This window comes from Dermacentor silvarum, chromosome 10 (assembly GCF_013339745.2).
Source record: "Dermacentor silvarum isolate Dsil-2018 chromosome 10, BIME_Dsil_1.4, whole genome shotgun sequence".
Taxonomy (NCBI): Eukaryota; Metazoa; Arthropoda; class Arachnida; order Ixodida; family Ixodidae; genus Dermacentor; species Dermacentor silvarum.
In genome coordinates, this window is record NC_051163.1 from 95,634,504 (window position 1) to 95,648,296 (window position 13,793).

General features: G+C 45.5%; 4 protein-coding genes across 13 annotated transcripts in view; 3 read left to right on the forward strand and 1 right to left on the reverse strand.

Annotated features, from left to right (window-relative positions):
- Positions 1–13,793, forward strand: part of LOC119466316 (uncharacterized PE-PGRS family protein PE_PGRS20-like) — a 1,297,174-nt gene that overhangs the window by 858,288 nt on the left and 425,093 nt on the right. Inside the window, exon 1 of one of the 7 annotated variants that reach the window (XM_049656752.1) lies at positions 11,652–11,769. The exons of the other annotated variants lie outside the window; for them this stretch is intronic. The gene's annotated coding sequence lies outside the window, so the exon portion shown is untranslated. Of the gene's footprint in view, positions 1–11,651; positions 11,770–13,793 lie in introns of those variants that run through there. 7 annotated transcript variants of the gene reach the window in all.
- The window catches only part of LOC119466319 (uncharacterized PE-PGRS family protein PE_PGRS20-like), a 1,091,962-nt gene that overhangs the window by 818,034 nt on the left and 260,135 nt on the right, over positions 1–13,793 (reverse strand). The gene's annotated exons all lie outside the window — the stretch shown is intronic.
- Positions 11,450–13,793, forward strand: part of LOC119466324 (uncharacterized) — a 683,885-nt gene continuing 681,541 nt past the window's right edge. The window contains exon 1 of the mRNA XM_037726826.2: positions 11,450–11,544. The gene's annotated coding sequence lies outside the window, so the exon portion shown is untranslated. The remainder of the gene's footprint in view (positions 11,545–13,793) is intronic.
- Positions 11,789–13,793, forward strand: part of LOC119466317 (IgA FC receptor-like) — a 211,009-nt gene continuing 209,004 nt past the window's right edge. Inside the window, exon 1 of the mRNA XM_049656768.1 lies at positions 11,789–11,926. The gene's annotated coding sequence lies outside the window, so the exon portion shown is untranslated. The remainder of the gene's footprint in view (positions 11,927–13,793) is intronic.

The following is a 13,793-nucleotide window of genomic DNA, read 5'->3' on the forward strand; positions in this document are numbered from 1 at the left end:
TTTTGTAGAAATAAGTCTAAAAATGTCTATAGACAGATATCTATAGACCTCCTATAGACTATTCCTATAGACCAGTCCATAGACAGTCTATGGACTTATGGCCATACACTTTTTTTAGACTAGTGTACAAAATGTCTGAGTCTATAGACTGACTATAGATGGTCTATAGATCAATGAAAATTCACTTTTGTAGACAAATGTCTGCAGAATGTCTATAGACAAAAGTCTATAGGTTTATTTAGTTCTACTTTTGTATACATAAGTCGATAAAATATCTACAAACGTCTATAGGCTATCTATAGACTATTCCTATAGACCAGTCTACAGACAGTCTATGGACTTATGGCCATACACTTTTTGTAGACTAGTCTACAAAATGTCTGATTCTATAGACTGACTATCGACGGTCATAGATCAATGAAAATTCACTTTCGTAGACAAATGTCGGCAGAGTGTCTATAGACAGAAGTCTATAGGCTTATATTAGTTTTACTTTTGTAGACATAAGTCTATGAAATGTCTATACACTATAAACTATTCTTATAGATCAGTCTATAGTCTGTCTATGCACTTATGGCCTTACACTTTTGTAGTATGTGGTACAGTCTGCCTAAAGAGAGTTCCTGTAGATCAGTCTATAGCTAATCTATAGACTTCAGCCTTACAATTTTACAGGGTGTCCCAGCTAACTTAAATTTAGTGAAGCTGTTCAATGAAAGATAATAATTAAGAAAAGACGGTGCAATAAGATCCGATTTTAAGACCTATGGCGTGCATTTGGCCTTGAATTCAGAGGTCTGACCTGTAGGACTTTTTATGATCATATATCTTGCATCGTATTGTTTTTTAACCTTTCATTTTCATTGACCAGCTTGGCTAAAATTACTGGGACACCATATATACTAGATAATGCACCACATTTTGCCAACTATGTTTCGTCAGGTAATGTTATTCTATAAACACTCGCTGCTGGGGTTTGCTAATAAGCAGTTTATTGGAAATGTCCATAAAAATTTATTGTATCCAGTATGCATATGGGAAAATACATAGGGAACTGTACATAGCAAAGCATGCATGCAGATGGAAGCAGTCAAAAATCTAAAATGTATGCAGCCATGAATCATCATGTAAAGCTGCATGAGCATTTGTGTAATTGCACATTGAAGAAAGTTTAGTCGCATGCAATGCATTCGCTTGAATGAAATCTACTATCTACAAGTTAGTTAAAATTTTTGTTTACATATGGCGGCAACAATATTTTGAACGTATATTATGCATGTGCACCTGTTGCTTCCCATCTGCATTTATGCATTCATGTTAATAGATTAATAATGATCCTGAACCAGCTGCACTCTCATATGTTGCAGAAACAAATATTTCAAGCTATTCCACTAGTGCAGACTCATGCGCAGCGCAAAAAAAGAACACAAGTGCACCGATATTGAATTACCTGTTTTTATTGAACGATATAATACATTAATTTACTAAAATGCATGTCTTATGCTTTCATCAAAAGAGAATATTTACATATTTACAGCTGCTTCCCCTTGGCAAGCATGGTTGCCAGGCTGGCCTTGACCTTCGTGTCAGCCGTTCCGAAGGTGCTGAAGGTGCATGCTGCAAATATGTAGATACAACAATGTGAGGCAAAAATATCTGATGCGTATTCTTTGTACGTTCAATAAGCAGCCTAATATATTTGCTCAAACCACTTAAGTCAATCCATAATACGGTTTAACTATGCCTAATGGCTCCTTGTCAATACAAAACAGTACCATCGCATAATGTTTCACTCTACCGTATGATGAACAATTAAACTGTTACAATTGCTGCTGGCGCCAGCAACAGTATGTTACATTTTATGACAAGGCCATATGACACATTAATGTACTTAATTAACCCAAATGATCTCTATATTATTTGCTGGAACTAGGCTACCCAGTTGGACTGTTTACATTTTTGGCTGGTAATTAAATATACCCGCGCGGAATGATATGCTATGAAGAGTGACTGGAGTATTGAACGTATCATGCCAAAGATTGTAATTTATTTTCCTTAATACACATTTAAATGTCTTTCTCATACTCTTAACTGATACATAATTGGCCATAACTTCAATAGAAGGTAGATTGATTGATTGTGTTGATATGGTCACTTAGTTTCCTATAGATAATCATATATTTTGGGCATGCTGACACGGTTGCAAGTTAGGTATACCACATGAACACCAGAAATACCCTGTCAGCACTTTCTGTGTTGTGGGACGACACATATGCACCTCCTGGGAAACAAAACTGAAACTGTCCTTACAATGAATGCTATCACAGTAAATAATTGAAGGTGCTCTATAACATAAGTATTTTTTCTAGAGTTTCGAGGTTCAGGACACTTAGGTAATGCAAAAAGATTGAGTAAGAAATGCCATGTCAGCATGCTTCACTTTCATGTCTTTTTCAGAAAATGGTACCAATTTGCAATTTTTGGGGGGAGGTGAAATGCTTCAAAAATACGTTTAAGACAGCGATTCTCTGGAAACATTGTATGGAAATAACAAGACAGCATACCTATATTGACAATTTCAATTTCCCTGATGTTTTTCCAAGCTTTCCCTGGCTGGTTTCATGAAAATTCCCTGGTAGTCTATGACATCCGCAGTTTAGGGGCAATAAAAAATATTGTGGTTTAATGCTTGGCAAATTACTGCCAGTAAATAATTGTAATTATAACGAATAACACGTCAGTCACTTGAAATGCACTATTAGATTCAGCTGAATTGAAGCACTTGTTTAATAAGCTAACAAGGGCTTGGCCAAGTTCGTAATTCATGGCAACACGAGCACAGCACAGAAAATCTTCAAACTCTCCTCAAACCCAATGGCTTCAGTTTCAAACGTGTAAAGGGTGCTTGCCCGAGCCACTAATTTCTTTTTCTCCAATTCTTTCGGTTAAGTTGCGAAGCTGTGATTGACTGAGCTTATCGCGAGTTTCGTGCTCTGAAAGATTTTGCGGTTACATATATTGTGAGACGACGCCCGGGACGAAGGCAGAGCTCTTCTATTGCAAACAGCGCGAGACAGCCCACGAACACCAACCCGACAAAATGATGATGATTACGAGAATGGGTATATACACATGAAGACGATGACGAACTGCACAGTTAGCGCTCACACTAACTCCTCCCCCTCACGAAAGCGGCCGGCAAGGCAGCGAGTCAGAAACGGTCGGAACGCTGAAGATTCGGCTTCAGGCGAGAGATGTGAACAATTTCAGTACTGCGGCAACGGCGGTCAGTAACCGAGGTAACAGGAGCTACGCGATAGTTCACGGCAGATGTTCTTTCAAGCACGGTATATGGGCCGCGATACCTGTGAAGAAATTTTTCACAGAGGCCTGGCACTCGAACAGGTGTCCACAGGAGCACTTCGTCGCCTGGTCGGAACGAAATGACACGACGGGTCGCATCACAACGGACTTTCCTCTTGTCCTGAATGGTCGCGGTGTGGGCGCGCGCAATTTCGCGGCAGTGGGCGACGCGGGCGGCGAACTCCTCTGGTAGAGATGTGGATGGAACAGAAGGCGTAGAGAGAAAGCTGGTGTCTAAAACAAAAGACGGTGCACGGCCCTACACGAGGAAAAAGGGGCTGTAGTTTGTTGTGCGTTGAACGGCAGTATTATATGCAAACGTGACGAAAGGAAGTATAGTGTCCCAGTTTGTGTGGTCGGGTTTCACGTACATGAAGATCATGTCGGACAGAGTTCGATGGAAACGCTCGGTAAGACCGTTGGTCTGGGGATGGTATGCAGAGGTGGTCTTATGAATGGTGTTTGAGGCTTGCAGGACTTCAGCGAGAACATGAGAAAGAAATGTCTTGCCACGGTCACTTAGAAGAACACGAGGCGCACCGTGGCGCAAGATAATGGCTTGCAGGACAAACTCGGCGGCCTCAGAGGCCGCACTAGAAGGAAGAGCTGCCGTCTCAGCGTAGCGAGTTAGATGGTCCACGGCAGTGACAATCCAGCGGTGACCCGCGGGTGTAAGCTGAAGGGGTCCATATAAGTCGATGCCCACGAATTCAAAGGGAACGGACGGGCACGGCAATGGTTGCAAAGGGCCGGCGGGAAGAGAGGTCGAACGCTTTCGATGTTGGCATGACGCACACGAACTGACGTACTTGGCAACACTAGTACACAGGCCAGGCCAGAAACAGCCAGTCTTAATGCGGTCGTAGGTTTTATGAAATCCTAAGTGGCCAGCCGTTGCGTCGTCGTGAAAAGCTTGTAAAATTTGCAGTCGAAGTGAACGAGGGATCAGCAGCGTCACAGAGCTCGGTCTCCGTAATATTTATAAGTGGTTGTCCGCACGAAATGGCAGCAGATGCAGCTGACAAGAAATCCCAGCCTAAGATGATCGGATGAGCGCACGACGGAAGCACAGTAAACTGAATATGATGGAGAATTCCGTCGATGCGGACACGAGCAGTACACTGTCCGGTAGGGTAAATCGGACTGTCAGTGGCGCCACGTAAGACCGGACCAACATACGGAGTTTGCACTTTTCGCAGACGGAAGCATAGTGCGCGATGAATAACAGAAATGTCGGCACCAGTGTCAATAAGAGCGTCGACAGAAACACCTTCCACACAAACAGCGAGTAAATTAGTCGGGCGAGCAGGAGGAATTGGGACAGTTCGCAAACAAGCAGTTTCTCCTCCAAAAACTGCAGCGTCTAGTTTTCCGGATGGTTGTCGAAAGAAGTGGAGGCAGGACGCAGGGGCGATGAAGTACGGCGGAACGGAGACGGGGAACGACGACGGGGTGAGCGAGAAGACCAGGACATGTTTTGGGACAACGGAGGTGAGGGCGAGCGACGTGACGAGGATATATACGGTCCTGGAACGTAGGCATCCGATCTGGGCACATAGTCTCTCTCATAGGCGGAATCGCCACGTCGTTCATCATGCTGGCGCCGGCGGCAGAAACGAGAGATGTGACCACGTATGCCACAGTAGAAACATACTGGGCGGGAAGGGCGCCAGGTAGAGTCGTATGGTTGCACGAGGGCCTTCGCTGCCATCGAGGCCAGGTGGTCGCAGACAACGGTGGCAGGTGCAGATGGAACTGGTACCGCAGGCCGCGAAGCAATCTCGGCGTAAGAAGGTGCACAAACAGGCGCAGGGGACCGGGCATGTGTGACAGTTGGCATGGATGCCAGTTCTTCTTTGATGATCTCGCGCAAATTGGGAGAAGGAGCGCGCAGAGACGCAATGGCGATGTTGGCTGGACGGACTTCATGGCCGTGAAGCTCCTCTCGCACAATGATGCGGATGAGCGCTCGCAACTCGTCGTTGTCGGTAAGGTGAGCATCGCAGGAGGCCCGTGGAAGACGAAAGGCGCAGATCGTGGCAAGGCGTTGGCATGTCGTGACGATGTCAGTAACTGAAGTGGGGCTCTGGACTACCAGAGCGTTAAAGGCAATGGAGTTGATGCCCTTCAGGATATGGCGGATACGTTCCCCTTCGGGCATGTCACTCTGAGTGCGACGGCTGAGAGCCAGAACGTCTTCAATGTAAGACGTATAGGATTCGTCGGCTCCCTGGATGCGGGTAGCGAGCTTCTGTTTCGCTACTTCGGAGCGCCCAGCAGATGTGCCAAATATCTGTCGCAGCTGCGCAGTAAATGCTGGCCAATCAGGGAAGTCGCGCTCATGGTTGAAAAACCAAGTTTGGGCGACCTGCCCCAGGTAGAAGGCAACATAGCGGAACTTGTGTGACTCGTCCCAATGGTTGCAAGCGCTCACCCTGTCGTACTGGTCAAGCAAGTCTTCCACGTCTTTGCCGCGAAGGCCATACTGGTTGCCGGGGCCCCATAAATATTCCTACTTTTGACTTACGAAAACGGCAGCACACGCTGCTGATGCATGCCCCGCAAACACGGCCTTTCATCTGAGTACGCTAGCATTTATTCAACTGTGCGTCTCTTTTAGACAATTCGTCACTCTAGCACAATTTCGAGGTATATACATAAAGCGCTTTAGATGAGTTTTATTAGGCAGGTAGCGCAGCGTTTATGACCGCCGATCGAGTGCCACAAAACGATACCTGCCCACAGTACGCCGATTAACACACACAATCCGCGCTTATTTCTGCTCAGTATCCACGTTAAACATGGTGTATTTCCTTTTTCACGGACATTGACAATGACGGTAAAATGAACAAGCGCGAGCGATCGCTTGCGGTTAAAATCGAGAACCCGAGCGCGTTTACAAACCAAACGACAAATCGACACTACGCCCGAGTCGCCTACATTACATGCAGCCGGTCCGCGCTACGAAATACGCTCACCTGGTCATGAGCTAGTGACGGAAAACATCTTCGCTAAAACTTACCGTTCAGTGTAGTTGACGTGTGATGCCACAAAGTCGAGACGAATACACAGACACCAAGGTGCAGGCAGCTCACCAGCAGCAACATCAACAAGCGTTGACTTGCCTGGCGCAGCCATTGAGAATTCAAATCGACGCGGAGAGATGGCGCGCCGCTGTTGCTGCCACTGCGCATGCGCAGCTGCTCAGGCCGATGACGGCGTACGTGCTCCGAGAAATCCGAGCGCCTTTGCCCTTTTCTTCTTTTTTTATTCTCTCTCTCTCTCTCTCTCTCTGCGTTCCGTGCGCGCGAAACCGGTTGCTTTTACCTTCCATTTTTCAGTTCTTTCCATGGAAGAAGGAAATGCCTTGGCGCGCTGTATTACAAACGCTGTGGGCAATCGCATGGAGCAGAAGCGCACACATGGATGAAGGAAGTGTTTGTAAAAACCGTTAGCACGCATGTCAGGCGCTAGCATTATGGCCAACGACGATGAGTAATGCCGTGCATTTATAGCATAGCTTCCAACGTACCGCCTAATGGGATACCTGCGCACATGTTAGGGCACATTTGTCTGTTCCGGTGATATGTTAAAGCATTCAATACACTAATGACGTACTCATATGCTCGGCCGCGCAGGCATATAGCGCCTGGAAAGGACTGGGTGGGGTCAGAGTATCTGGCGCACATTGTAAGTGAACAAGAAGCTTTAATGAATTTATAGCGCGGGATATCAGTCTGCGAAAAACCATCCGAAGTTAGTGATGCAGCCTAGATATGGGGAGAACCTAAAGAGTATCTGAGACATCGGTTCATCGCACACTAGCAAATTCTGCGTTGTCAGCTATATACATTACAAGTCTCTGTGCTGTTAGCATGATGCCTGTTTGTAATCCGCTTCTCGCTAAAACTCGCATTCATAACCTCTATTTACATGATTGGATCGGCATTTTGCTTTCTTTATTTTACTGCCGAAAAAGTAATGCTATGAAAAACAACTGTAAAGACTGTCTTGGGATTGCCGAGAGCGACTACGGAGGTCATATAATGTGGTGAACAAATGCGGAAGTATATACACCATGTCTATAATAAACTCTACAAAAAGGCTTTAAAGAAATGTCAGCAGTATATACAATCCCAGTGGCTTACATGAAACGTAGCTCCGTATTATCCGCCTGTACCTCCGCTTGGTTGCAGCGCACACGGGTTGGGCCGAGTTTAACGACTTTTGTCTATAGACGGCAAGTAAACCTGAAGCAATAAGACTTTCACAATATCGGCTGTCCTTCACTTCATCTCACAGCTTACAGCAATCGGTATACGGTCTATTCGCTCGAGTTAACATGATCTTTGGTGATGTCCCATCCAATAGCCTTCATCGGGGGGGGGGGGGGATATAGGAAACCATTAAAAATAATTTCAATCACATAGAAGTATATATTCCGCCTCCGTGTGGTTCGCACGGAAAAATTATCGTCGGGGCTGCATTCCCGACTAACTAGGGTGCCGGGCCCAGAGGTTACATGTTAAGAACCAGTGCAATACTGGATGAAACTCGGCGAGCAGACTCTTATACACCTAATTATCTGGTAAAATAATAATTAAGGACTGCGTGATTCAATGACAGAGATGCCATGGTGACCTTTATTGCTTTTCTCTGTAGACATTCTATAAACTGTAAATCGGCTAAAGAAATAGCAAACAGAAAAACTTTTGCATATAAACGGCGTATAAACCGCTATAATAGACAAAAAACACAATTTAACGACTTCTGTCAAGACTAAATTTATAGACGGGGAATAGATAAAAGAAGTAGACACCTTAACAACTTTCGCCTATAGACAGTCCTTAGACACAGAATAAACACGAATAAATAGACACGGTATCGACTTTGGTCTATACGTAGTCTATAGAGCGGAAGATCACAATAAGAAACGAACAACTTATCGACTTCTTTCTGTAGACCGACTATAGAATGGAAGTAGACAAAAAGAAATAAAAATCTTATTAACTTTTGTCTATGGACAGTCTATAGACAATAAATGGACAAGAATAAATAGAGACCGTATCGACTTTTTTCTATTGATAGTCTATAGAGAGGAAGTAGACAAAAATAAACAGACATCTCATCGACTTTTTTCTGCAGACCGACTATAGAATGGGAGTAAACAAAAAGAAATAAAACTCTTATTAACTTTTGTCTATACAATCTATAGACTATGAATGGACAAGAATAAATAGAGACTGTTTCGACTTTTTTCTATAGATAGTCTATAGAGAGGAAGTAGACAAGAAGAAACAACATCTTATCGAGTTTTTTCTATAGACTGTCTATAGAAAGTGAGTAGACAAAAAGAAATAAAAATCTTATTAACTTTTGTGTATAGACAGTCTATAGACAATGAATGGACAAGGATAAATAAAGACTGTATCGACTTTTTTCTATAGATAGTCTATAGAGAGGAAGTTGACAAGAAGAAACAGCCATCTTGTCGACTTTTCTCTATAGGCTGTCTATAGAATGTGAGTAGACAAAAGAAACAAAAATCTTATCAACTTTTGTCTATAGACAGTCCATAGATTATTTATCAACAAAAGAACAAATGTATAGAAAGGCAAAGTTGTCTACAAGAAGTCTATAGACATTCTACAGACAGTCTAAACTCATTTTTGTAAGGGCTGGACGCAGGCCGGCCCCGCATAGCTACGGCTCTTACATTTTTCTCAATTCCTTAACTGTACTTTTTGGTAATATTGGGATGAATTTCGCGTATATCCCGAATTACGCAGAGTCTCGGAGTTGTCACGACTTCTATCCTCAAAGTTTCTCAGGAATGAAGCGCGAAAATCGCAGGTTTGCCAAGGTATTTAGAAGAAACCTGCCCGTATTAGGCGTCAACACTTTTGCACTATTTATTTAGGTAACATCAGCTTCGAAACCAGCCGTTCTGCACGAGAAATTACACTGTAAAGATGTAAGTAGAATATGTATTTATTAAATGTGCTCTTATACGCAAAAGCATTGCCACTTACATCGTTTTTCTGAAGCCTGTCGATTTGTCTAATTTTGTGGACACTGACATATTAAAATTTCTGTACAAAGAAAAATTCCATTTTTTTTCTGTGTTATACCATGGTATACATGGACAACGCGTCGTGCAGTGGTGGTTTATCTGCCGAGGATTGCCTCCCAGAGTGCTTACTGTCGCGCCAACTGCGCGTGGTGCGTTTTGCCCGTTGTCTGTGAGGTGGTGCGCCGTAGTCTTTTTCCATCGGTGATGAACAAGAAGCGTGACGTCGTTCAAACCAACGTTACTACAGCTTCAGTTGTAAAATTCGGCGGCGTTGCGCGGAACCGCCACCCTCCCGCGCCTTCATGGCGCTGCCGTCACACCCAGCTTCACTTCTCGACGTGAACTGGCCGGACGAAACACGCGCTGCAGCATTGGTGTATTCTGTGGCTGGTTGTTGACGGCAGATTTCAGGATGCACGTCATCCGTGAAACTGCAGCCTTCACCGCGTTTGTTAAGGATATTAGCAGACGATGCCGACGTGCTGCGTTCTTGACTGCAACAAGCGGCTATCGAACGATGTCGACAGTTTGGCGCGCTACTTCTTTTGTGCTCCCAGCAATGCGAAACTTCGCTCGGTGTTCGACAGAGCAATCCTTCGTTCCCACCGGGAACTCTCTGCGAAATCCATGGAAATCCATTTACACTTTCATGAGCAGGACATCTCAAAGTGTTTGTGCATATTATCATAGGACAGGCGGTTGAGGTGCCACGAGAGAAGTGGACACTTGCCGAGGATGCGGTGCCGAAAGTGTTCCCGAACCTTCCCTCGTATCTGTCGAACCAACCGGGGAAAAAACGCGAACGAAGAGAGATGTTTGGTGACCTGTTCTGGGCCATGTTTGAAGAGCTGTCAGAGAATACGCCAAGTCGTGTTCGGTGCCCCTTGCGCTTTGAGGAAATCAGTGCACACATCATTAAATTTTTAACAGCGGAGCTGTTTAAGCTTTTTGCTTCCCCGCATAGTGTTCGCAAAAACTCGCCTAGCGATCACGTCACTGCGTACAGCTGTGCCTCGCATCACCTTGCGATAGCCAAACAATAGCTAATGAATATTCGATCAATAAACAATAAATTCCCCAAAATGCTGGGGATGACTTGGTAATGCTTTGTCTAGCCCAAATACGTGGCCAATACCTTGTGGTAGCCAATCAATAGCTAATCAATCAATAATCAATAAATTCGAGAAAAGCATAACCTGTAAGGCCAGGACCAGCTAGGTGCCGATCAGCTCCGCTGTTTCTTTAGCCTTGCGCCACTTGCGCAAGATACGCTATTTTTATTTAGTGACGCTCATGCGTACACGCATAACTTGCAGAAACCTTGCATAAAAATGCATTCTTAGGCAAGAGTTCTGGAGCATCGGCGGGGATCCAGTCTTGAAGTAAAGACAGCGAGGAAACGTGCCAAGCTGCTGTAGGTGGAGTTGGTTTCCACGTAGGCCCGAATCATTTGCCTTGATTATGTCCCCTTTGACAGTTTAAGTCTTACCTATATATAGGGGCACACAGTTGTTTTTCAGTTCGTTTTATTTATTAAAGCATTCATTGGTTTACAAGGAAGTTGTGCTGTTATTTTTGTGCATAACAAATTTGGTCTCGCTAGCTGCCGTATAATTACCCCAGAGCAAAGTGTTAAGCAAGTAAAAGAAGCGAGAAAACGGGCCAAGCTGCTGTATGAGAAAAGTAAACTGCGTGAAAGGTTTAGGCGGCAGAAAGAAACACACGACACTTAAAAAGGCAGCTTCTGCACTTCGTCGTATGCATCCCTTCCTATCGTGCAGTTTAGCCGTCTTTCAGTATGAACCAACTAGCCCGATATATCTTATTACTCTAGATGGATTCCGCTTTCACATGATATCACTAGAACGACAGCGAGCGTGAAACACGCGCAAGCTGCCCGTCCGCACGAGCTCAAGGCTGCGGCGAGGCGTCTGTAGTGGAGAGCGACGGAACGGCGTCGCTATCTGGCGACTGCCCAAGGAGCCGCAACAGCGGCCGGAAGCGCACGGGCGGAGAGTTTTACAACTGAAGCTAGTCTAGTAACGTTGGTTCAAACGTGCTAGAAGCACGTTCGGGTTGCGTTTTTGCGTGTACCGTGGCGGCGGTAGGTGTCGTGGTGGTTGACGCGACTACCCCCACGCTTCCGGCGTAATATCCCGTATTCTCAGTTGGTCGTCGTTCCGACAGGTGTGCCGTGCGCGTTTGTCTAGAGTGCGTGACAAGCTTACCGCGACTGCGGCGTGACGAATTACTACCGCATCAGAGAAGCGTGAGGATTCTTGCTTCGCGTGGCGTGGGATTTTGGATTCGCTGCGCGACATCGCCGTTCCTACCTGCATCGCCCCGCCGGAGGTGTTATTTAGTTTATTTTCTCCCTGCGTTCAGCGTTTGGTGGCTAGACCGAGAGGATTCCTGACATGGCACGCGACGGCAGCTTCTGCGGGCTGGCGGCTTTGGCGGCGACGGTGATCGTCCTTTGCTGTCTTGTCAGTGAGTGTTTATTTGTTGGACCATCCTGTTTCGGCTGCGTTGTTTTCGCGAGCCTCCGAGACCCGTCTCACAGCGCGAACACGCCGCTCGATAAGAAAAAAGGTGCGGCCTGCCGCGTGCATCGAACAAGCCGCGGCGCACCAGCCGGGGACATAAAGAAAGCTACAAAAAGCCAGGAATTTGCATAGAAAATTTGTCAGGAACGCTCGGAACGCCGTCGCGCGTGGAAGCTGACGCGTCCCAACCCCGTCAGCTAGCGGGGACATGAGATCAACCCGCATAGGCAATAGCGTGAGTAAAAACACCTCGCCTGATTTAACCTTCACCAGGAACATAGACAATGCCATCTTGAACAGTATGGAACTTAACGTTCGGAGTGATCATTATATTTAGGGAGTGCTGTTTTCGGGTGGTGACAACAGCAACATTTTGACCGCGATGTACTGCCAAATTTTTTGTCACGCTCTTATATACTCATGTTGGCACGCGATCTATTGAATTTCTTTAATTTAGTTATGCGCCAATGCGCACAAGAAACCTGCATATATCTTTAATATACAAGTTGCCTTTTCATTTAACAAATCAAACTTACTTTTTTATTGCATGTCGTGCGACACATGTAAAGCAACAAGTTATAAGGCACGATGGCGTGCTCGTGGTAGCATTATCTCACGCCAAGAATGTGAACTGCATTACGCATTGTCGTTGCCTTTCAGTTCTACGTAATATATAAAGGGTGTTTTTCGAAGTGTGCTGTAATAAAGACTATCCTTACAAGTCTGTTTAACTAAAACGTAGACGTGCCGTGTCCGGCGCTCGGACGCGCCATTTGTCTCTGGCTGCTGAGGCCAAAGTTTGTTAAAAGAAGTAAATAAGTTCACGTCACCAAGGGTTGCGGGAAATGTGGTCTGTCGGCTGGTCATTCGCCATTTTGTGCCCCAGATTTAACCCGCCAATTCAGCTGGCGGCGGCAAGTACCCTTACAAAGGCTGTCAGCACACTAAAACGGCGTTGCATGTAGGCTCCCTAATTATATTCTCTTCATTACGGTACCCTCCAGAGGGGCTACAAAGGGAATAAGCAAAAAATGAAGCACACTAAATGGAACGTTTTCCGGTATGTTCGCAATAGACGTGAACCCGCACCCATTACAAACCTTGAAGAGTGGATAACCACTCTTCTTCGGAATAGACGTGAACCCACACCCACTACAAACCTTGAAGAATGGATACCCACTGCTCTCGATGACGCAGCTAACTCAACCACGGAGGTAGAGCAGGAGGACGGGCCAGCTCCTGATGCTAAAAGGGTCCACTGTGGTCTGGGCAGCAGTGCTTGTAGAAACGCGGGCTCGCGCAAAAACACAATCGTCGCCTACGCAATTGCCTCGCGCAAGTCGAAAGGGATATCGAGAAGTACTCACAACAGCTCAGGCAGGAACACTGGCACCAGCTATGTGACCGCCTTAATGGCCAGCTATGATGCAAAACCCCTGGTTCCTGCTTAAACACCTATTTCACTCCACTCAGACTAGAACAGCATCACAAAAGAACCTTCAAAGGATCATACGCTCCTTCACGGAAGATAATCATGCGATTTTTGAAGCTCTAGAAAACCACTACTTTAATACAAGCACCGATATTCCCCTGCCCGTAGCTTACACCGAAAAAGAAAACAGGTAATTGCACAGTGAAATTATGGAATCAGAACTACGTGCTGTCCTAAACAGCATCAAAACTACAGCAGCGGCTGGCGTGGTCCGTATCACTAATAAAAAGCTACGTAACCTAGACGATCAGTCGGTTACCGAAATCACCAACCTTTAGCTCAGGCAGTATGCTCAGCCAGTTTTTCTGAGCATATTATC